General features: G+C 37.1%; 1 protein-coding gene and 1 long non-coding RNA gene across 15 annotated transcripts in view; one reads left to right on the plus strand and one right to left on the minus strand.

Moving 5' to 3' along the window:
* The window catches only part of Grip1 (glutamate receptor interacting protein 1), a 629,888-nt gene that overhangs the window by 349,257 nt on the left and 256,524 nt on the right, over positions 1-24,107 (minus strand). The gene's annotated exons all lie outside the window — the stretch shown is intronic.
* Positions 7,426-23,094, plus strand: LOC143397989 (uncharacterized). Of its 10 annotated transcripts, none has more exons than XR_013091230.1 (6): positions 7,426-7,699; positions 8,055-8,158; positions 18,261-18,374; positions 21,039-21,118; positions 22,009-22,368; positions 22,845-23,094. It is a non-coding gene; the product is annotated as an uncharacterized LOC143397989 (long non-coding RNA). The 10 variants fall into 10 exon arrangements; XR_013091231.2 differs by having other exon boundaries at positions 7,433-7,699; positions 22,255-22,368; XR_013091233.1 differs by lacking the exon at positions 22,009-22,368 and adding an exon at positions 11,790-11,823 and having other exon boundaries at positions 7,438-7,699; positions 8,055-8,124.

Raw genomic sequence — 24,107 nt, forward strand, 5'->3', positions numbered from 1 at the left:
CTCTAAACGACAAACAAGTAAGGACAAGCCACTAAGAAAGACAATACCAACAACTATACAGCAGAGAGCAGGGAGAAGTAAAGAGATGTCTGAGAACAGCAGAATTCCCAAAGAGCCAACACTACAGAGTATTGCAAGCCAATTGGGTCATGTGGCTACAGTTGCCCAACTCCAAAAGCCTGGGAGGGCTAAGGGCTCCTGGCAAGGCCCAAACAGTACAGAGCCATCCAGCCCCTGTTAACTCTTGAATTTGATCAGCCACAGCTCCTGTCCAGAACAGGACCCCAAAGTAAAAAAGAAATTACGGCAGTAAGATCAAATTGGGTAGGACAGGAACAGTAGTCATAAAAGAAAGAGAAAATCCAGATAAAAGTGGGATCCAAAAATACATCTCACAATACCTCCCATTCTAGTTGTTTTTTTACGATGTGATCTTGACACTTCTCCTATGGAATGATGAGGCTCATGTGCTCTCCCTCGCATCTAGGTGGAATTTTGTGATTTAGTAAACAGAATAGGATGAAAGTAACCATGGTTTTCAAGTCCAGATTATAAAAATGCCATGCATTTCTACCTTGCCCTCTTGGACTTCTCCCTCCTGAAACCCAGCTGCCGTGTTGTGAGGAAGCCCACACTAGCCCAGGGGAGAAGCCACGTGCAGTTACTCTAGTTGACAGTTGAGTGAAGTCCAAGCCAATGACAAGCTGAGGCCCCAGACAGTGGGGAGCAGACGTGCTATCTCTGTTGCCCTCCATCTAAATTCTTGTCCCACAAAATCTGAAAGCATGATAAAATAGTTATTTTTCACCACTAAGGTCTACAGTGGTTTGGTTCCCATAGAGCTATCATAGTTTTAGTTAAAATATTCAATCTCATGGCAAAATTTATAAGGAATGTATATTTTAGGAGTCATCTTTAATTTTCATAAATTGTAAATCCAATTCGATGTCAGTAAAAGTACCTTAATTATTGGTGTAGCATAATCTGCTTTCTTTTGCTTTGGAATGAAAATCTCTTGCTAGCAAACACTTCAAAAACCATGCCACGCAAAGTCTGTTTCCCCTCCAAAGCAGCAGCCAGATTCATTTATTTCTTTTTATCTTTTTAGAAAAATTGTTTGCAAATGGAAGAAATGGGAAAAGTAGGATGAACATATAGTCTATCATCCAAACTGGGACCATTTTTCAAAACAGTTTCATTGAGATATAGTTCCCATATCATAAAATTTACCCATGTAAAATGTAGAATTGAGTGTTTACTCATCACAGTCAGATGTAAACAACATCATAATCTAATTTTAGAGCATTTTCCTTACCCTCTAACCTAAGGCAAGTTGAAAATTAAAGCAGTTGAATAATTCAGGAACAACAGGCATAAATTTAGTAATTCAGGGTATAACCTAATTCAAAATATGGGGTGCTTTAAAGAGAGATAGATGATCAGAAATGGAATTCTTGTTCCCTTTTGTGGTTAAGGGAAGGGTTGTATAAAAGGATACAGCCAGTTTTGAAACTCTTTGGCAGTATCTATTAAAGCTGAACATATGTATGCACTATGGCTCAACAATTCCATTCCAAATGATTACTTAGTAGATGATTTCATTTACATCAACTTCAAAAACATGCAGAAGTAATCTATGGTGTGACATTAGAGATTAAGATTGTGGTTTACCTCCAGGCGAGTTAGTGACTGGAACAGGAAGGCTGGGAATTGTGAGGTTCTGGTGATGATCCACTTCTTGATTTACACAGATGCGTTCTCTTCATAAAGATTCACCATGTGGTACATTCAGAATTTGTGCACTTTTCTTTATGAATGTTAGATAAATTTGTGTTTGTTAAACAGATATTTAAGAATCTCATTGAGACAGGATTTGTGAGGTCATGAAAACATTAAAGAGAGCAATTAAGGACAGTTAAGTGTTTAAACAGTAGCAAGGAGGTGCTAATTTTCCCCTTAACACCTTTCCCTGGAACTGGGGGTAATGAAATTCCTAGGGAAATAGAGGTGGGGTAAAGCAAAAGGTGTTTCTCATACAAGGGGAATGTTTAAGTAAAGGCTGAAATAATTAGCAGTTAGAAATCCTGGAATCTTTCTTTTTTTTTTTTTTTTTTTTTTTAAGTTGGGATTTTTCAATGCTTCTGCTAAACAGGATAGTATTTTAGAGTTGGAAGTAATATTCAAGATCTTCTAATCATTTTTTTTTTCACCTTCAGTTAAGGAACTAAGGTCCAGAGAATCCTGACACGATTAGTCCAGAATTACACAGCTAGATAGTATTAAAGCTGGGATCAGATTGTAGGCATCTTGACATAGAGACCATTTTTTCCCCTCTGACTGATAATAGTTATCTGCTTACCTAGTAGCAAACTCTGTGATAAGTCATTTCTAATGATCTGATCTGATCTCCAGGAGAGACAACAGGTCTAACTAACACTTACCCACATTTTATAGAGGGTGAAACCAGAGATGCCTAGAAAAGTTAATATACTTTGACAAGGTTAAATATTAATTAAGTAGAGATGCCAGGATTCCAATTAGTTCTTACTCTAGAGTGTAAGAATTTAACCAATGGGCAATATTGCTTCCTTGAATTAATAGTATTTTTTGCCATGTTTCTAAACTGGAGTTAATTAGTACACAGATGTATTATTTCTTGGTCGTTAAAATGTCACATGTAATGAACCCTGAGTAACTTTGTTTCCAGGTTATAATCCAGCTGTTTTCACTTATTTATATCTGAGGAAAATACATCCATTGGACCAATGCTGTCTTCAACAGGCAGAAACGTTTTCCTCTTGGCAGTTACCTATCGGTGAAGTGACTGAGCTTTGAGATCCAGAGTTATTCAATACCCAGAGAGATGACCTTCCAAACAGAACCTCTTTTAATGATCTATTTCCCTGGTAATGTTCTTAACAATATATAGTAAGTTGGGCTAAAGATTAATGGTCAACATATAAATTTCAAGTTTTCTTCTTAAGTATCCATGGATATTTAAGATCAGGTCCCCCAAGAATCTAAGTAACCATTCCTACCCCCAAGTGCTAGAAAAACACTATTTTGAGTTCAATGCAAGTAGAAGAAAACTCATTCAGATGAAGCATATTTGACTTGGCAAACGACAGCCTATTTTAGGGTTTGATTTCCTCACTTTTTTCCTAAATATCCAATTCATAGTAGAACTGAGACATTCAAGAAGTGCAGGTTCATTCATTATGCATTGCAAAGTGCACTTTCTTTCAATTAATTCATAGTGCAAGACCATCAAGGTTAATAGGACAGTAGAGCAAAAATGGTGTTTACTTCTTACAACATTGTCATAATTTTGAACTTACAGGTAGGTAGGAATAGAGAGACCAAAGGGAAAAAATAGAAGGGAAAAGCCCCTCATTGAAGTCAATACTTCCTCATTTTTATTTTAAGTAAATAACTGTTAACATGAAAAATCAGATTGAGCATAAATGACCGTTTAATTCAACCATCCCCCAAAGATGATGAATACATGGCACACTTTGACTCACATCATTAACTGATAAAAGCCCGCTTGCCTTCCAAACACAGATTCCCCTGACCTCAGACTTTCCCAAAATAACATCGATCAACTAGTATGTGCAAGATGCTGTACTAACCACTTTAAATGCATCACCTCATTTTATAGCCTCACAACATCCTAAGAGAGGTCAATTATTATTCCCCTTTTAGAGAATTAGAGATGAAGTCACACAGTTGCAAGGGGCAGTCAAAGCCAGGTTCATTTTCCTCCAGTGTCCCTGGTCATAATGACAACACTATATAACCAGATTCCACCAGCTGGCCAGAGTTCACACATAATATATGAGCTGTTTTCCATCATGGGTCTCCTTGCATATGTTCCTTCTCTGGCATCACAAGTAGGGGGTCACAGTAAAGACATGTTATTGCTTTAAAAAAAGAAAGAAAGAAAAGTTCTTTCCTACTCATTGGTCACAGCTTTGCTTTTAAAGGCAACACAAAGCAATTTATTTGGTTGCATATGATAGCACCACTGGACCTCCCACTTCCCCTCTGATATTTTCCTGTGAAGGGTCCTCTTGGCTGGCGTAAGGACCTTCTGTTATTTCATCAGGCCATATGTGCCTTTTATGTGTTCTCCATCCTTCTCTAGAAGTGCTTGTTGCCTCCATCTCCCTGAAGAAGAGAATATGCTGCCAGAAAGGTTGGACCAGCTCTGGGTACACTAGGACTACCCCTACCTGCCAGGTTCTGGTTCTTTTGACTATCATGCCTGGTGATTGATAATTCAACCAAATTTTATACCTCCATTAACTTACACTGCCAATTTAACATTCTACTAAGTTAGCCTAGGCCTCAAATTCCAAATAAGGAGCTGGATATGAAAAAGAAAAAGCAGAAGAAATTTGAAAAGTGGTTGAAGAAGAAAAGTGGAGGAGATAGAAATGTTTCTGTCAAAAGAGGCTGCCAAGTTTCCCATATCTATCAAGTGTCCTCATATCTATGTAGAGTACCTTAACAAAATTTAGTAAAAGTGACCCAGTCCCAAACTGTCTTACTCTGAAATCTCATCATTTTCAGATTCATTGGGGTTAATAAGCAAAAGCAAGCAACAAACAAAACTAAAAGCAAAACATTAAACCAATCCCCAAAAACTAAAGACCAAATGTTTTCTCTGATATGTGGATGCTAATTCATAATAAGGGGGGTTCTATGGAAGAAATGAGGTGCTTTGGATTAGACAGAGAAAATGAAGGGAGGGGAGGGGGTATAGGATTAGGAATGATAGTAGAATGAATCAGACTTTATTACCCTATGTGCATATATGATTACACGACCTGTATAACTCCACATCATGTACAACCAGAAGAATGAAAAGTTATACTTCATTTATGTATGATGTGTCAAAATGCATTCTACTGACATGTATCATTAATTAGAATAAATAAAAACTTTAAAATTAAAAAAAGAAAAAAACCATAATGATCTAGATTACCAGATAGGCATACACTCTATGTGAGTCTTAAGAAGAAAGCCATTTAGTTAGCAAATTAGTCTATGTCATTATTAGCATACCTTTTTTTTTTTTATTGGGATAAGGATGAAGAAGGTGAGGAAGGCTGAGATTCGGGGATGGAGATAAAGAGAGAAAACCAAAATTTGGGGAATGAATGAGTACACAGATAGACAGAGGACGGAGGATTTTGAACTTGCATCGTGGTAGAACACCTGAGACACATGAAGACCCTAAGTATTTTATTAGTGGGCAACCTGGATGGCACAGCACCATGTGAGCCATGTGGCAATAGGTGGGCAGCAGGAGAACAACAGATAGTTTCAGAAGGCAAATTCACCTCTGTGGCCACTTGATCCAGGACTAGTAAATCTGCTGCTTTCTTCTCCTCCCTGATCCCAGGCCAGATGTCATTCATCTCTTACCACATCCTCAGACATGGCCTGTGTTCTGTTTTTCTCAGCATCTCCACTTTCTCACAATGTCTAGTGACAAACATGCAAGAAAGCAAAGATGCTGGAACAGCCTCTCCACCAAATATCCTGTCTGCAAAGTGCTACAGCTGGAAGGAGAGTGGTGAGAGCCATGGGACACACTGACTCCCAGGGGTCCTCCCAGGACAGGGAAGAGGAGGAGTCAAGAGGCTTCAGGTGAAGACTCTTATTCTGAGCAGGGCCCAGTTTACAAGAGACTGCAGCATGGTGGAAAACTGCAACAAGGTCTGACAAATGATTTGGGGTTTTGCAATCGACCTCATTTAACTTAATTTAATCACAATAGCTGTCCAACCATTCTATTTGCTCTCTAGATAAAAAGCTATGGCCAAATCCCTAGGTCTCATTTTTTAGATACTCGAAAGTGTGGGGTGAAATACAACCAATGAAAAAGCAATGACAAATAAGCTGCTGTAAAGCAGGGACTGCAGCTTATTAGGTTCAATTTTACACAAGAGTGACCTTGGATACTTGGTATTTGACCCCTAAATGGCCCAGCTGATCCCAATTACTATCTGTGCACACACACTTGTGTTTTCTGTAAGTCAACACACTAATAAAGCTTTGTTATCAGGCTGAAACTCTAGTTAGATGACTGGATTTAGTCTTATCATGTGCTCTACTAATACTGAAAGGGGACACAAAAAGGCGTAGGAGGCATTTTGATTCTATAAGACACAACTGTATTGCAAAACTGTGGTTTACCTTTTGTTATTGATTTTAAGCAGTTATTTAGCATGAACTCTTGAGAAGTGTAGTTCCCTTTGTATTCCTACAAACAAGACAAGGTACATCATCTTGTATACCTACCACAGCTATGGTTTAAATGTCTGTGCCCCCACCCTGAACTTGTATGGGGAAATTTAACTCCAAGGTGAAAGTGTGGGGAAAAAAATGAGGCTTCTGGGTGTGTGTATGTGTGATTAGCTCATGAGAGTGAAGTTCTCATCAACGATCATTTACAAGAGGCCTCGGAGAGACGCCTTGTCCCTCCCACCAATGGAAATTGCCCCCAGGAAGAGGTGTAGGAGGTGATATCTGTAAGGAACAGGACCTCACCATATAACAAATCGCCCAACACCTTCATCTTGAACTTTCCCAGCTCTAGAATTCTGAGAAATAAAATTCTTGCTGTTTATAAGACACTCAGTGGTAACAGGCCAAATGAAATAAAAAACATAGTAAATCACATGAGACAGAACAGGTAAAGGCACAAAGGGACAGACAGGAGCAGGGGTCCTAAGTGATTTGCTTGCCCATCTGCCAATGTTCCTTATTGTGATAATAGCACCTCAATTTTTCTTTCCTCTACATTCAGTTCATATGACTTTGATATCTTACTCCTGTCATGTTCTCCCAGGTTCCAGGGGTGAGAAAGTGACCCAGATCTAGTCAATTGGGTCATTTCCTTTCCTCCTGACTTTATGGGTTACCATGGAGCACAAGACAGGTTGATAGAATCCATGCAAAACTAGTTAGAAGGAAGAGTTGAGTGTCAAAAGGACCACAGAACAGAAATTTGCTGGACCTAGTTTTCAGGACAACTCTGGGAACTTTTTGTTAAATAATTTTTTTCCCTGCTAAAGTGACTTTGAATTGAGTTTCTGTAGCTTTTCCCTTAAAAAAAAAAAAAAAAAAAAAAAAATCTGAACAAGGCAGGGATCATTCTGTTGGAATTTTATTTCTTTTGATTTACTCAGTAGTTGAACAATAACATTTAATATGAAGGCAGGTAGCTTTAAGATGACCTGATGATTCTGGCTGCCTAGTGTTCGCCATCTGGTGTAACCCTGTCCTCTTGAGTATAGGCTGAACCCTGTAACACTCTTCTATTAAAATGGAAGCCAAGAGTGATGGGCTGTCACTTACAAGATTAAGTTTCAGAGAAGCTATGGCTTTTGCTGACATGCCCTTTCTTGCCCTCTCTTGGCTCTCCTGCTCTGAGGAAGGCCAGTTGCCACATATAAATGCCCAAAGGAGAGAACCATGTGAGGAAAAAAAAACAAAGTTGAAGCCTCTAACCAACAGCCAGCAAGGACCTGAGGCCTGCCTGCAGTCACGGAATTGAGGCTGGACAGGAATCATTCTCTAGTCCAGCCCACAGGTAACTATAACTCCAGCCTAGACCTTGATCACAACTTCCCGAGAGCCCAGGAGCCCAGGGGCCCAGGGACCTAGCTAAGCTGATCTCCAGACGGTAAGATGTGATTGTTATCTTAAGCTTCTAAGCTTTGGGCTAATTTGTCATGTAGCAATATATAACTAATAGAATGGAATTAACCCCAAGTAGATTAACAATAAAATATTCATTCTTTTCCTTTCTATTATATTTCCCAAGACAACTCTCAATTATTTCATTTATAGGACTTACAAATGCAGTTTTAATATATTGAAGCTAATAACATAATTATATTGATATGAGAGAACTATGTTGATAGTAATGAATTATGTGGTTCTGATGAAATATGGCATTTGAATGGTAAGATTCTTTTTTTTTAAAGAGAGAGAGATAGAATTTTTTAATATTTATTTATTTTATATATTTTTTTTAGTTTTCGGCAGACACAATATCTTTGTTTGTATGTGGTGCTGAGGATCGAACCTGGGCCGCACACATGCCAGGTGAGCGTGAGCCACATCCCCAGTCCAATGAATGGTAAGATTCTTTAAGAAAAATTCTGAGTTGAAATGCCAATCTAGTTTAGACTAGTCTGTTTTACAAATACACACATTGAGCACCTGCTGTGTTCCACACATAGAAAGATAAATAGTGCAATTGGCCTGTTGCAAAGAGTTCAAAGGAGAGGAGAGAAACAGGTAAGATTGAAACAGATTAACCAAGGGAAGAGTCACTCTTACTAGGAGTGTGACACTGGATAAGCCATTTAACTGTTCAGTGCTTTGGTTTCCTCATTTATAAAATGATGAATAACAATAATAACAGCTGATTAATCACCTTATAAGATTGTTAGAAGGACTAAAAACGAATATATATATATATATATATATATATATATATATATATATATATATATACACACACACACACACACACACACACACACTGTAAAATGTCTAAATGAAATAAATCATTAAAATTCTAATGCTTATTATAAAAAATATAATATATGGGCTTTACTGGAGAAATAGATAAGAATCATTCATAATTCATTTGTTGCTTATACCATGTGAAAAAAATTTCTATTGCCTATTTAAATATGTTCTTAAATTTGAAATTTGTACTTTAAAGGTACCTGGTTTGAACACTCCTTTAAATACCACGCAATCTGAATTGCTTCTCTAAATGTAAATATCTCACACTTTCATCTTAATTTATTCTCTGTGAGAAGACACTATATAGTAATTGTTTCAGGAAAACTGAGTAAAAAAATACATAGAACATGCAAATTCCAATCATTTTGGTCAATTCAAAACTTTTGTGAGCAAAAAATTTTCTGCCCTATGAAAAAAAGACAGAATTTTATTTGATATTACATTTAAACAGTGTTTAAAGTTACTATTTAGAATCAATTAAATGTGCTCATTGCTTCTATTACCTTCTTCACCAAGGTTCCTCTGATATTCCTTGCGAATCATTAAATCAACATTTTGAGGTCACTGGAAAACACTTTATTTTTCATATTTTCAATTTGCCACTGTACTTCAATTCATTATTCTAGTCCAAATAGCAGATCTGTTAATAAAAATGCACAGGCAAGAATAATTGATTTCATTTTAGGGAAAAGATATCAACAGTAAACTGCTTTGGACTGACAATCAATGGTTATTGAATTCTAGACTCCAGGCTAATATTTCCAGCTCTACAAGGTCCTTGAAACTCCAGTTGCCCACTTTGCTTTTAATGAACAAGGTCAAAATCATGAAATGAAATACTATGACTCTAATAGCATACTTTATCTCAGAAAAATTTTAGCCTCTAGGCATCATAAACTGCCAAGTATCTTTCCAGTAAGCCTAAATGTTAATATACATATCAAAGTTGAAGATAAATATGTCCCTTGGAATCCAGTTGTACTCTAGTTGTCTACACTTTGGTAAAAATAAAATTAAAATAAACATTTATTAAGCTCTAACTATGGGCTCACCAAGGAGCAAAGGGACTCTAAAGTTGATGGAATAGGTAAAACATAATTGAAAAACTTAGAAAATACAGAGAGTGGGGAGTGAAATTCACAATTAACAGGATAATGCTTTTAACTAAAAAAGGAAAGGAAGGTGGAATGAACATGTTTGTGATAGGGGATAAAGGGCTTAGGTTCAGTTTTTAAGAAGTTGAAATCTGAGATGATGGAGCACCCAGGTGACAGTTGGACATAAAGAACCTGAGCTCATCTGTGATATCAAAACTATAAAGAGTATACAGAGTGGGAAGGCAAGGACTCAAACTCCAGGAAAGACAAAGAGCTAAATCAGGAGGAGGCACAGAAGGAGACGGTCATCAGAAAAGTGGGGAAGAACCATGAAAAAGATGGACCACAGATGCTGAGACAGAGGGAAGACTCCAAGACCAAAGGAATGAGCAACTGCCAACTGGGACAGCAAGATCAACAATGTGAAGGAAGTTCTAAAGAACTCCTAGTGATCTTTGCTTTAAAGTTTCACTGATAATCTTAGCTAGGTCACGTTCAGTGGAATGGCAGGAGTGGAATCCAGAGGGCCACGCAACATTATTCAATTATTCCAATATTAACTAGGCACCTTTGTTGTGCTTTGAGGATAGGAAAGTACATATGAAATTTCTGGTAAAAGATATGTGGGAGGCCGGAGAAAGTAGGGAAAGCAGAGTCAAGAGCACTCAGAAGTAGCCTTTATCTTTGGTTGAGAGAGTGTACAGGCATGAAGAAGGGAGGTACGATTTGGGAACAACTGTTGAAGGAAAGGGCAAGAGAGCAACTGGAAATAAAGACAAAAGATTGATGACTGGTGTTAAGAGCCCAGCTAAGGCTGGAACTCAAAAATCTGTAATGTGGCCAACCACCATGGTGGTGCAGGTTTTCCTTCCAGTAATGCCAGTAGCTTGAGAGCAGGAGTGAGGACCACAGATGGTCTGAAGCAGCTCAGGTTGAGTACTGGCAGAAGCCCGAGGCTGAAGTGTCAAGGGGAGATGAATATTTGAAGGGCCTGTTGATTTACCAGGGAACCAGACACCTAATGGAAGAAGTCCACAACATTCTCACTGGTAGAGAGGACAAATAGGGCACTGAAGGACACATGAGTTTAACATTTAGAATTGAAGGAGAGTGGGGGGGATGGGACATAGGGAATCCTGAAGGAGAAAAAGGATATAAAAATGAAAAATCTGATAAAAATTAAGAGGTATAAAATGTCTTAACAAAGTAAAGAACTAACACTATACTTCAAAAAAAGTGATGCCCTTCACTATGAATTTTCTCTAGATAGTGTAAAATTTGTCTTTTGTTTTTAATAGGAAACAGATTCAAGTCATGTCAGGTCGTTTCTGAGATTCACTATTACATCTCAAACAAAGAGATCACTATCATGATAATAAGAAGGAAAAACCAAAAAGCAAAAATCTTCCAAATGAAAATAATAAATAACAAATTGTCTGAGACAATTACAACATCACAAGTAAGACACCTGGACAAAAGTTACAATTACAATTACAACATTTCCAAGTAAGACATCTGGACAAAACCAAGCTGATACTAGGTTAGGTAAATGACAGAACCTGACACCAAGTTCATTAACCACTGTTGTCAAGAACCAGAATAATATTCACTTGAAATATTTATACTTTTCTGTAAATATGTTTAGCTTTATTTAAGAAATATTTCCCATCAGTATCTCTGCAGTGTGGGGATTTATTCTATTTGAAAGCAGGGTGAATATGATTCATATGTAACTTAGTAATACAGAAGGCAAAGAAAGGAAACTAGCTCCTATATCACTCTCAAATTCCCATGAACTCAAGAATTTATTGGGGACCCCTGGAGAACTCTGCTATTACAATGTGTTTATACCCACATTCACATTTTTGCTCATGATGAATTGGTTTCATATATAGCTTTAATAATGCGAGTTAGAACTCTCTCAGACAAAAAATGCATTCATAGTCAGATAGTCCAACGGCCAGATGTGGCACAGTACTCCTGCTTTTGGTTCCATGTTGCTGAGGAATTAGGAACAAGCCTTAGTCAAGATCTCTACCCTAGACTGGTTCCACTTGCTCACCTTGGTGATAATAAATCCGAGTATCTTCTGGTCCAAACACATTGTGGATTATTAACATCAGTTTCTAATTTCAGATGTGGTGAGACAACAACAGAGTCACCCCAGAAAGTAAGGCAAGTTGTCCTGTTCAAAGCACAACTGAATTCAAAATAATTGAATGAGCAGGACTAAGAAGGAAATTTATCTCGTTACACAACAGTTAGTCCTAACAGTAGCTACATTTGCTACTTTTTCTATTTTTAGAGGCAAGGAATTACATCCAAGCCAGCTTAGGAGTTTGCCAGTTTGTCCAGAGGGTAAAGATTGGGATCTGGAGGGCACCCTTGAGCAGCCACGAGGGGAGGGGTCACAGAGCGCAGTGTCTGGGGGCTCGCCACACTGCACACAGCACTCAGCACAAAGTATGGGCTCAAACAATGTTCACTAATAATACCTAGCAGACCAGAAAATTATGTGACATTGGGAAAGTTAATTGGACTTTTTTGGCTCCAGCATATTTGGAAAACAAGGATAATAATATCTGTTTTGTAGAGTTATGTGCATTAAATGAAATAATGCATGAAAAGTGTTTCACCCAGGACCCAACACACACTAATCTCAGGAGACTAAGAATCAGGAACTTTCTAACAAAAGCCGGTTGAAAAAAGAAGACAGACCTAGAAAATCTTAAGAAATATATATGTTTCCTTTCTCCTCCTCCTTCTTCCTCTTCTGCCTTCATGCATTTTGTTTCTCTAACACTGTGATAAGAGCTGTTTTCTATGGTATATGAAGTAGTAGGAGAGGCCAAAGTCAGGTTTAGTTTGGATGTGGCGAACTAAATCTCTTGTGATCAGAGAATTGTTTTCTAAACTTCCTAATCAACTGGATATGTGAATATTAACTATGAAGTAATCAGATATGCTTCTGTGGGTAGAAGATGGGAACCAGTGTCCTTCATAGTTTGGCAAGCAAGAAACATCTCCTGATGGGCTAGGCAATGCCCAGGTGCTGGAACGTGAAGATGATAAAGTAGCACTCTCAGGTGGCAAGCACATGTAAGTACTCACAAGACCAGGTGGTACGTGGGCATGCCACTCACACATACTAGAGCCCAGGTTTAACCCTTACATGAGTGAGCAGAGTGGCAGGGAGCTGCACCTGGTGGCAGGCAGTCTTTGAAGTCATGAGAAGGGTTTGAGGGATGATAAAATAAAAGCTACACCAACTTCACGGACTGAAATACTTAATGACAGCCCTATTCTTAGTGGCTGGGGTTGTGGCTCAGTGGTAGAGTGCTTGCCTAGCACATGCAAGGTGCTGGTTTCGATCCTCAGCACCACATAAAAATAAATAAATAAATAAATAAATAAATAAATAAATAAAGATATTGTGTCCAACTACAACTAAAATTTTTTTTTAAAAAAAAATCACTGAATGCTACTACGTTGTTATAGTTAATATGTAAAACTAAAGGAATAGACTATAAGACTCCAACAGTTCTCAACTTTATGCCTAGCATCTTCCAAATGGTCCTAAAAATATCATTACACAAAAACTTTGTGATTTTTAAAAATGAAAGAGGCATTTATCCTGTAAATCATAAAACCTTGGTATTGATAGATAAAACCAGCCATAAACAACTGATCCCAGATGCTGAGGATTCCCCAGTTCCACTTGATAATGAAAGGCCACTGTAAATCCATAAAGGGGAAAATTATAACCAACTAACTGCTATGCACTTGTACACCTGAAATATGACCATGATTATAGGCAGGGTGAAATGTACTGAATAAAGTATTTTCTAAATCAAAATTCATACCCATGTCTTCAAAATACTTGCAAAGATGGGGCTGAGTGATGTAGCTCAGTGGGAGAGTACTTGCCTACCACATACAAGGCCCTGAGCTCAACCCCATCGATGCAAAAATACTCATATGCATACATACATACTTGCAAAGTTCATTTTTTTCACATGTAGGCGACAGTTTACAGAAACAAGTGTTAACCATAACTGTGATCATTTGTAAAAGTCTCCAGCAAAGCTATTTGTTAACCTACATTCAGTTTTTAGAATCAGCAAGGATGCCTCTGTTGGCTTCACATTCTATATTGACTACATTTGACATGTGCCTGGTTTTATTTCAAAATTGGGGCTACACAAATCAAATGTTATTTCCTACACCTGAAAATTCATGAACCACATGTTGCTGCCAGCAGAAGTACAACATGAAAACATAAGACCAGCTCAGCAGTAATCAGAGGCACCTGTTTCACAAAATGCTTGCCACTGTACTGAAATTAATCATAAATTTAAAAGTATGTTGCTTAACCCCTCTCATGAAAAGCAACTCAGACAATCATCAGAAAATAGAAATACTTTATATTACCCTGGATTTACTTCTAAAAATAAAAGATTAATTCGCTAAATCATATTTAATGAACAGTAATGGATCTAGAAAATAGCAATATTCCAATAAGCAAATTAAGATTCCCTAGTCATCTATTGTTAATAAGATAGCAACAGTAACATAGGGTCCAATTTTCCATAAAGCAACAGAGGATGGCTATGATGTGGACTGTAACTGGAAAGAGCCTGCATGAATTTCCTGGCTCTCTGGAAACTGTTTTTGACACATACTCTTTCCTATAACATGCAATAAGCCATTAAAAACCTCCACAATGTGGTAAGTTTCAAAGACTAGGGAGAAGTGTGATGTATTTTTGTCCTACTGAAAACAAACGATGAACTGTAAAACGATCATACATTTTTGTATACTCTGATTACATGGCAAGTGCCCTTTAGATTAAGAATTGTGCTCAATGATGATTAGAACCCAAATACAAAGATTACTATACATTTACTGACACTATTCTAAAAGCATAACAAACATTTTATCATTCCTCCCAAAATGCTATCCCCACTTTAGTTACTCCTAACTCGGCAGGATCAGACTTAAAGACGTCTATGTGTGAATGCTAATAGCAACACTAATTTTTTGAACAAAATAAAGTCTTTCTCCAGTAACTGTGTCCCAGTTAGCCAGAGCCACATTTTACCTGTTAATGAAATATTACATAGGTATGATCAGGCCTGCTTTAAATCTGTTTTTTTTTTTTCCTTCTCCTTTTTCTATTCTTGCTACCTCATTCCTAGGAAGAAATATAAATTCTGAATTTCAAACAGTTGCAATTACAAATGCACATTAAGAAAGCAATTTGGAGGATGTCAAGGAAAATGCTGTATTGGGATTGATAAATACAACACTTTTAACTTCTGAGGGTTTTATGTCCCTGCCTCCTCCTACCTAGTTCTTCACACAGTGGCTCCATCTCTTCAAATGGGCCAGCCCAACTTCTTATTCTTAAAGAGGGCCACCTTAGCTAACATACCACTCGACTACCTCCCGCACTCTGTCCCAAAGCTTCCATCTCATTTTCTTTATCGCACTTCCAGTCAGCTTTTGTTTTCTACTTCCCTGTTAGCTTGCTCCTTCTACTAGGGCAAGGGTTTTCTCTGGTCTTTGCAGGACTGTATCTCTAGCACCCAGGGAGGTGGTCCCCAGGCATCATCAGGTACATGTTGATTGTCTAAATTGCTTGATATTAAAAGTGTTCTGGGTTTTGTTTTAACTTTGGAATATTCACACATACATGATGAGATACCTTGGAGAAGAGAACTCAAGTATAGACTCTAAATTTATGCTTCATATACAAATAGGCTAAACGTAATTTTATACAATGATTTTACTGTGTGTGTGAGCTTTGTGACATATCCACATGGGGTCTGGTATGGAATTTTCCTCTGGTGGTATCATACTGGCACTCAGAAACTTTCAGATTTCACAACATTTGGGGTTATAAATGTTCAACTTGCATTTGCTAAATGAATAAAAGTGTTAGAATGTTAACCATAAATTTAATCTTCCTATTTTTTATAGAGTAAGGAAATAAAGAAGAAAGTTCAAAAACTATCTTATTTTAAATGTTATTAATTATGAGTAACTTATCTATCTTATAATATTTTAGAGCCAGTTCTAACAATTTCTAATACAGAGATCTTTAAAGGTTTGGCATGTTAACTGAAATTCAACTGAATTTTACATATCTACAGACCTAATTGCTGATATTTAGTTTAAATCCACAGATTCAAATAATTTAATTCTATACCTGAATGTTTCAGAGAAACTTCTGGACCATAAGATTATGAAATAGTTGAGACATCAGAATAGAATGCTAACACTTGAAATTAAAAAGGCAGATAATCAATTGCTTTCTATATTTAAAAATACCACTGGGAATGTTTCCCTCTGGCATTTGGCTGAATTATCTGGTGAGAGGTGCATGGGGAAATTGTGTGGTCCCCTCTACAACAAGATTCAACTCTGAACAGAAACTGGGGACAGGAAATGTTAAATGCACGTAGGTAATGCTAAGGGCAGCATCTTTTGCCCAAGTGTGCCCGCTTGCTACCTCCTTCCTCCAGCTGTATGGGCCATGTGCTTCCCAGGGAGATGCAGGCTACTTTCTGTGTCATTGGGTGTTTCCTCTTCCTTGCGTCTTTAGTGTCTTACACTGCTAAATAGCACTCCCATTTTACACCCGCGACACAAAACCATAGGGACTTAGGCGATACATCCAAGGTCACGTAGTTTCCTAGTTTCAGTAAGAGAATTAATTGTTAGAGGGTAGAAATTCTAATGGAATAAAATCTGTGTTTCATCTTTGACACTTATTTCTATCCAATGAAAATAACCAAATAGTCATATTTCTCCAATTAAAAGATTACAAACACTACCAGCTTAGACGATCTGAGTTTCCATCCTCGTTCTGCTCCTTTTCTCACTATAGAATCTTTCATTTGGGCAGCTCTGGAAATCCCATGACCCTAAAGAAGGGACCACACATGCACAAGAGCCTTCTGATCTTTCTCTTCCACCTCTTCAGGCTGGTTTGACTCCCTCCCGCCTCCAGAGTGGTTTCTCCTCGGGCAGAGGGCATCAGAGTGAATTTGCAAGATTCCTTAGGAGCTTTCTGACAGACCCAGCTTGGTTTATATGTCCATTACTAGACCCATTGCCCTGGGCTAAGAAATGGTATACAATAATGATGACGGTTTTGATCAATCAATAATGACAGAATTGGAGTAGAAACAGAATATTTCAATATGGAGACAGCTCTTCCCAGGGCAGGGAGTGGAGGGGAGTGGGGCCGAGTTTCAGGGAAAACAAATGGATGTTCACTTCATCATGAAAACAGAAAGTACTAAAATGTAGTTTTCATTAAATAAGTCGAAGTTTTGGTGATCTTTTAGAAATACACAAAAAAGAAATGAAAAAAATTGCCTACATGGATGTGGGCCCAATACAGAGATCTTCTGGATTTGTATAGTTAAGACAAAAATAGCACTGAAGGAATTACTCACCTCCACATGCCATATGTTATATCCGTGAGAAAATAATATGAGTAGAGAGAAGACATGAAGTCTTAGTGCATTTTCAATTCAAAATAGTGTATATTTATTTGGATCAAGATATAGATTTTGAACATGCAGTGTATTTGTTAGAGTATGCCAGAAATTTAACATATAATTTAACATACAGTTCAGAACTTACTTAAAAGAAGCACAGATTCAGTGTCTTGCTCTGCCTTGAAGTTAATGTGTCTACCCTTCAAGTTTTTAACAAATGCTGGATGGCCACATAGCTGAGATACTGGGGAAGGATTTCCTACACGGGATGGCAGATCTTGCTAACTCAACTCCAAAGTGAGTCCCAATTCTAATAGTCTCAAATAGAATTGATATCTTAAATCCCCTGAAGAGATATTTATTGAGAAAAGTAGACATATTTTTAAACCACAGTGCAAATAAGAGAAGCAGAAAATACTGTTGTCTGATCTTTGAGTCATCAGCAATCACTGTTATTAACATCACCCATAAATGAGACATTGCGTTAGTTTGACTTACAAGATAGAGTAAGGAGTTAGGGTTTTTTTCCCCAAGACTTTATTATAAGATGATCAAATGTTCAAAACAGTAAAACCACTTATCAAGGAAATCAGCCATTGTAATTCATATGAAGATGTATCTTGGGCCTGAAGTATCATCAGAAGGATCAGATCTTAAGAGAGCTAAACATGCATGTGAGATAATGACTAGAGCATGGACCAGATTCAATAAAGGAATCTGGCTTTTAGTGATCAGTGGGACTTGCACATGTCATTTGAATTGTTGAATATCTTAGATTAAACAACAACAACAACAAAAATACTAAGAAATACTCAGGTGGAATAAAGTAAATTCTAAGGTCCTTTTCTACTTTACTATTCCTTTAAATTATTCCACAGAGAAAAAAAAAAATTAAGTTGGGATAATAGAGTTGATGATACAAAGTACCCAACATACTAGCTAGCCAGTCTCTTTCCAACAACAACAACAACAAAAATGTACTGTAAATGGAAAGCAATTCTTAGGAAAGAAAAATAAACATAATAGTCATAAAATAAGAAATTTTTGCTGTTTCCTTATATTGATGCTGCTTCTAATTCTTGTGTGTTTTCTTGAGTCAAACAGCTGAGGCTTGAATCACCCAGGATCTCACATCCAAGACCTGTCAGTTCAATGATCACTGTTTTCAACACAGAAATGAATGGCTGCTATGCTGCTAAGCACTGGAGAAGTAAGGATAGCCTATGAAATGTGCTTGCTTCTCTTCTTCCCCCTCCCCTCTCCTCTCTCCCTTTATACCCCAAAGGCTGAGGAAGGCAACCGCCGCTTTGATTATATGTCAGCTCTTGCACATACTATAGCAAGGATCAACCATCTTTCCAAAGTATGTCAAAATTCTCACTCAATCCTATTGGTACATCTATTAAGAGAGAAATGCTGTTCACAGGATGCAGAGAGGGTATATAAATTCTTTGAATTTATCAAGAAAAAATTTTAATGTTAAAATTTAGTCAAAGGATCTAGTAAGAAAAAATTAATTGTTTAATCACCCACACCAGTGCCTAAAAAATCCTCACACTACAAACACCCACTGCTAATTTTTTTTTTGCTAAGAAGAATAATGCACAATATTTTCCAATTAAAGAAAAAAAAGTGAATCATTCCTCTTATAACATAATCTGAACATGTAAAGTACTTTAAAGCCTGAATTATCCAAATAAGGGTTTTAAATGCATACATTGCCTAATAAAATAACTTAGCCAAGAATGTTTTTATACACACACACATCACAATTATTGGTCAATACTCCTGAAATAGTCAAACAAAAACAAATCAACAAATGAAATGATTTGTAAAAACAAATGACCTTTCTCCAAAAGATCTACACCATAGTCATGTTCCTCCCTCTCTCTAGTTTCCCTGTAGGGACCTCAGAAGGAAGTCAAAGGGTCACTAACAGCTATCTTCAGCAACTTTTCTGCACAGCTTTTCTCCTGCAAAGATGAGTCAGGATGAAACCTGGAAGAGCAGTTACTAGGCAGGAAGTCCATGCCTAATCTAATACCATTGCACACATGCAAAAGGTGCTAGGGTCTTATGAAAGAGATAAATAAATTTCTCCTTTTCAAGTAGTCAGTGTCAGGTTAGAATTTTTATCAGGGATAAGAACAGTCCTAAGTACATTACCTGTTTCATAACTTGAATATTATTCAATGTGGTTAAATAAAAAATATACAAACAATATAGTAATTTTATTTTCTTGTATGGTAGATTAAATAAAGTCTGATCTGAAAGATCCTTTAAAGAAACATTGCTATAACTTAGTACTTAGTGGAAAACAAATAAAATCACCAAACATAATATAATTGAATTTTAGGGTTCTTTTTTAGCTTTTTTGTCACATTCAGGATCATGGCAGTTCTGTAATCAATGCAAATTTCTCTTAAGGAATAATGCCAAATGAATCATCTATGTGAGAACCTCAAAGAGTAAATGGTACTCCTTGGTGGATACAATTAAGTACAAGAGGTGGTCTATGATTTACCAATATATTCAGAGCTCTATAGTTTTAGGAAAATTCTTCAAAGCTTCTTCATACCCTATGATAGATTATAATCTTAAAGTGACAAGAATCCCCACACTAACAATCCCTGCCAGAAAGTCAATTCCCTTAAGATATTCAGGTAAATTAAAAAAAAAAAATCCCAGTTAAAATCCTTTAGTTGATACCTTTACGCCAAACTGGGCACAGTGGCATGTGCCTCAAGTCCCAGCTACTCTGGAGGCTGAGAAAGGTGTATGGAGAGTTCAAGGCCAACCTGGACAACAAAACCAGACCCTATCTAAAAAAAAAAAAAAAAAAGAAAGAAAGAAAGAATGATAAAACTTTAACTGCATTGTGTTAGAAATCATGTAAAATTTAAAATTATATAGTTCTACACCTAGAAAAATCTTTAGAAATAAAACCATCTTTTGTCACATTTTAGGAAACTAAATCCCAGAAATATTTGATGATTTGCCCAAGGCACCTGTCTAGCTTATTTAAACTCCTGAATTATGAAAGGACAGATGAGTGACAAGGGCAGTTCTTTTAAAGAATCAAATATATTCATCTTCATGTACATTTGAATACATCAATTCTAAATCAAAACACACTATAGAAGAGACATTATTTGGGATAAAGTTGAATATCAGTAACCACTTGAAACTGTACAAAAGAGGGGGCAGACTTACTGGGAAATTTTCTGGGGAGTTCTTTCTAGCTCAGTCTTTCATTATATATACAAAGTTTCTCTGGTAATCTGAACCAATAGAAAAATTGACAAGACAGAGAGCTAAGTTTCAAGAAACAAACAGTACAGGGAGAAAATAAGAATGCCACCTCTAGTTTATCAATGGCGCTGATAATGAAGATGTGAATGTCACCAGGAAAGTCCACCACATTCTGGGCTTTGATGTGAACGGTTTTTAAGTCATGAAAGAAAAAGCACACAGGGCATAAACTTTCAAATTATGCCAAAGACTAATTAAAATAGATACACAGTAGATATCATTGAATTCAACCATAGTGCCCATTTGAGAGGGCTGGCTGTAGCATTAGTCTCGCCCTTTAATACATTTCTACAGCTGTTAAACATAAGTGGATGTCTCCCATACACAATTCAGAGAGGCCCTGAAACTGAAGCCAAAAGATGCACTGAGAGGCCATCATGCCATATGACACATCTTTAAAAGCTCTGGCTGTTTGACATCTGACGAAATGCCAAATCCCTAGTGCACAAGTCTACTGTGACACATTCTGCTTACTATGTAGCAGATTGGAGTTGGACACTCAATATGCATCTAACTCCACAAAGTTATAGACTGTCTAATGGGTGCTTTCTGATAATCACAGGTAAAAGACATCAGTTTCATATCCAAAGCAAATGACTTGATGGTTAACATCTTATCCTTAGCCTGACCTTGACAAACCAGGTAAGATATGATTACTGCACTTGAAGTATAAAGACTATTACTATGATATCATTCTCTTAACTGTTTTAAAGTCATTTCTTGGAACCTCCATAATATTTTTCCTTGTAGGTATATGTTGTAAACTTAGAGTTTTTCTGTTGTTTCTTATAATCCTTCACAAACTACAGGTATCTAAGGGATTTTGTTTGAATCTACTTGTACAAACATATGTCATTTTACAAATCTGAGGCATGAATTTGACTTAGTATATATTGATTGCAAGAAATTTGTACAATGAATGCCAATATAATTAAAAGTACTTAAGCTTCTTTTTTTTTCAATTTCTGAATTTTCAAAGTTACTCATGCAAGCTGACAGTATTTTTTGATGTGACACAAATCTTAAATTCTAGAATACATTAGGAAAACTAAATTTAGAAAAAAATAGACTCACTACATTAGAACAGATCATTCACATACACACTTTATGAGAGAAATATCTTTAAAACTCAGATTGCAAAATCATAGCCGTATTTTTTAAGAAAATATCAAATAATGACAATTTTGCATTGTTATCGCCAACATGTGAGTTTTCAACCCTCGACCTTTATCAATCCCAGCAGAATTTCTGGCATATAGAATTAATTCACATGGCTTTCAGTGCCATAGAAATTAGGATCTAAATTATTTATTAGTCAATGCTCAGGGGTTGTGAATGGGATACATTCATGTTAGAGATCAAAAGGCCAGAAAAAAGTAGGACTGGAATGCAAATTTTACAAAGATTCCTATTCAACAAGGTCAGAAATAAGTTCTAATTTTTAAAATGTAGATTATATATAGCTGTCATCTACCTCTTTCTCATTTGGGTACATAAACTCAGTGATCTCTGCTTTTTCTTTGCACCCTGAGGCATTCCTGGGCATTTTAAATCTATCAGGACCCATCCACAGCTCACCAGGAACTTAGAGCACTGACAGGTACAAGAAAAATCCTAGTTCTCTGCTATTTATTAGCTAATTTACGAATGTCTCAACATAAATATGTTATTTTATGGTTATTGCTGCTTGTAGCTGACAGCACATAAGAATTCCCTTAATTTAACAAAATTATGAACAAACATCACAGAAAAGCATTTGAACTCCCTTGTACAAACAGCATTTCAGATTACAGAAAACTGTCTAGAAGTCTTAATTGGAAGTGTTCATCATCAGCACCAACTTGAACATGAACAATTCGTTCTCCCATGAGGAGCCTTCCTAATTTTAAAAGGTAAAAAACAACAACAACAACAACAACAAACATGCAGCATTATTGAAAAAACAACAAGTACAGCAGAACATACTTTGACCAATTACTACATTAGCTTGCAAGATACTTTTTTGAATGACTTATTAAAATAACAATCAATTAATTACATCTAAAATATTAACCATGTGTCTAGACCTATGGCTGGTTATACTGTCTAGATCCTATCTGATAACTGTTCTTGCAACAAATCAAGTAAAATGTAGCACTTCAGTACTTACAGACTGCTCCCAGAGAACACCATCTGGGGAACCTTTTTCATTTAAGATTAAAGCTGCACACAAGGTTTATTGTTAGTCCCAGCAAGCAAGAAGGAACAGGAGAGGAGGGTGGAGGGAAGTGCTTACTTCGAAAATGCTCCGAAGCGTAATAATAGACATCCTCATAGCCCTCGTGGTAATCCTCTTCTGGTCGGTACTTTTTGCCCTTTCTTCTCCTAGATCTTCGGATCTGCTTGACAAAACCCAGAAAGCGGTCCATCTCTTGCTCACCGTGCAGCCCTGCTCAGCCAGCACCAGAGTGCAGAGACAACCCAGCTGCTTGGGAAGCCGGTGGAGCATGAATGACCAACACACCAAGCCTGGGGACTGGACGCACTGCCTTGTATCTGCCTCTATGCTATCATCACAGCAGAGATTTTAGCCATGGAAGAGATTAAAAATAAGAGTGCTATGGAGTTTACCTTGACAAGATTTCTCATTTAGTTCAATAAACTGTCAGATCTGCAATTTGAAAAAGAGGAGAGGGAGAGAAAGTGAAATGACAATGAAAGACTAGGAGGAAAAAAAAAACAAAACGGCAAAGCTTTAGACTAAAAATAGTTTCAAAACAAAAGTTCAGGAGATTTGGCTGAGGCAAGAGGAGTCCCAGCACTAGAATGTCACTATCCAACCTCTCCACCACCAGGGGCAGGGGTGTGTAGGAGAAGAGGGGCGGGGAAACATAGTCAATGGATGGAACCAAAGGGAGAGAGAAACTGACTTTTTCCTACCTGCTAATCCCACCACCTGATTTTAGCTCCCCTTCTCTCAAAGCACGGCACATGCTTGGGAAACTTCTTGGAAAGCTATTGTTTTTTGGGTGGACTGAATAACTTTGGGCTCTCTCACATATCCCATTAATGAGCAGCAAAGTGGTTTCATCCATATGCACAGCCCTCTTGCTGACAAGAGTGTGCTGTATGTGTTAATTGGAGCAGCAGGGAGAAGGCTCAGCAGCTGCTTTCAAATGACACGTTTACCCACTGGGCATTAATGTATTCCAATCGCTGTTTGATCTAAATATTAAAATGCACTTCACAGAGAAGCTTCTCATAGGCTTAGTAACAGAATACCATAATCAGCAAATAAAGGAAACTGCATGGTTTCAGGGAAAGGAAATACAAATAATCCAACTCTGCTAGCACTGAACTCCAGTATAAATCTAACTGCACTTTTAAAAAATGCGAAAACAAATGGGTTAAAGAGCCTATAAAACATAATTTTTCCTGGTGAAGACGGCAAAGGGAGAAAAGTTGCAAAATATGCTCACACCCTATTCATCCTTTTATCTTTGAAAGTCACATTTTTTCCCCCTATATTAAGTAGGACAATGAGAAACACTTCAGACTAGATGAGGGAAGTACTCTAAAGTCAAGACAGGTCAGTGTTAATCATGGATAATCTTTTTTTCTCTGTAGCTTCTTTCTTCTTCAGTTCTTTCAG

The sequence above is a fragment of the Callospermophilus lateralis genome, chromosome 4 (genome assembly GCF_048772815.1).
Source record: "Callospermophilus lateralis isolate mCalLat2 chromosome 4, mCalLat2.hap1, whole genome shotgun sequence".
Lineage (NCBI taxonomy): Eukaryota > Metazoa > Chordata > Mammalia > Rodentia > Sciuridae > Callospermophilus > Callospermophilus lateralis.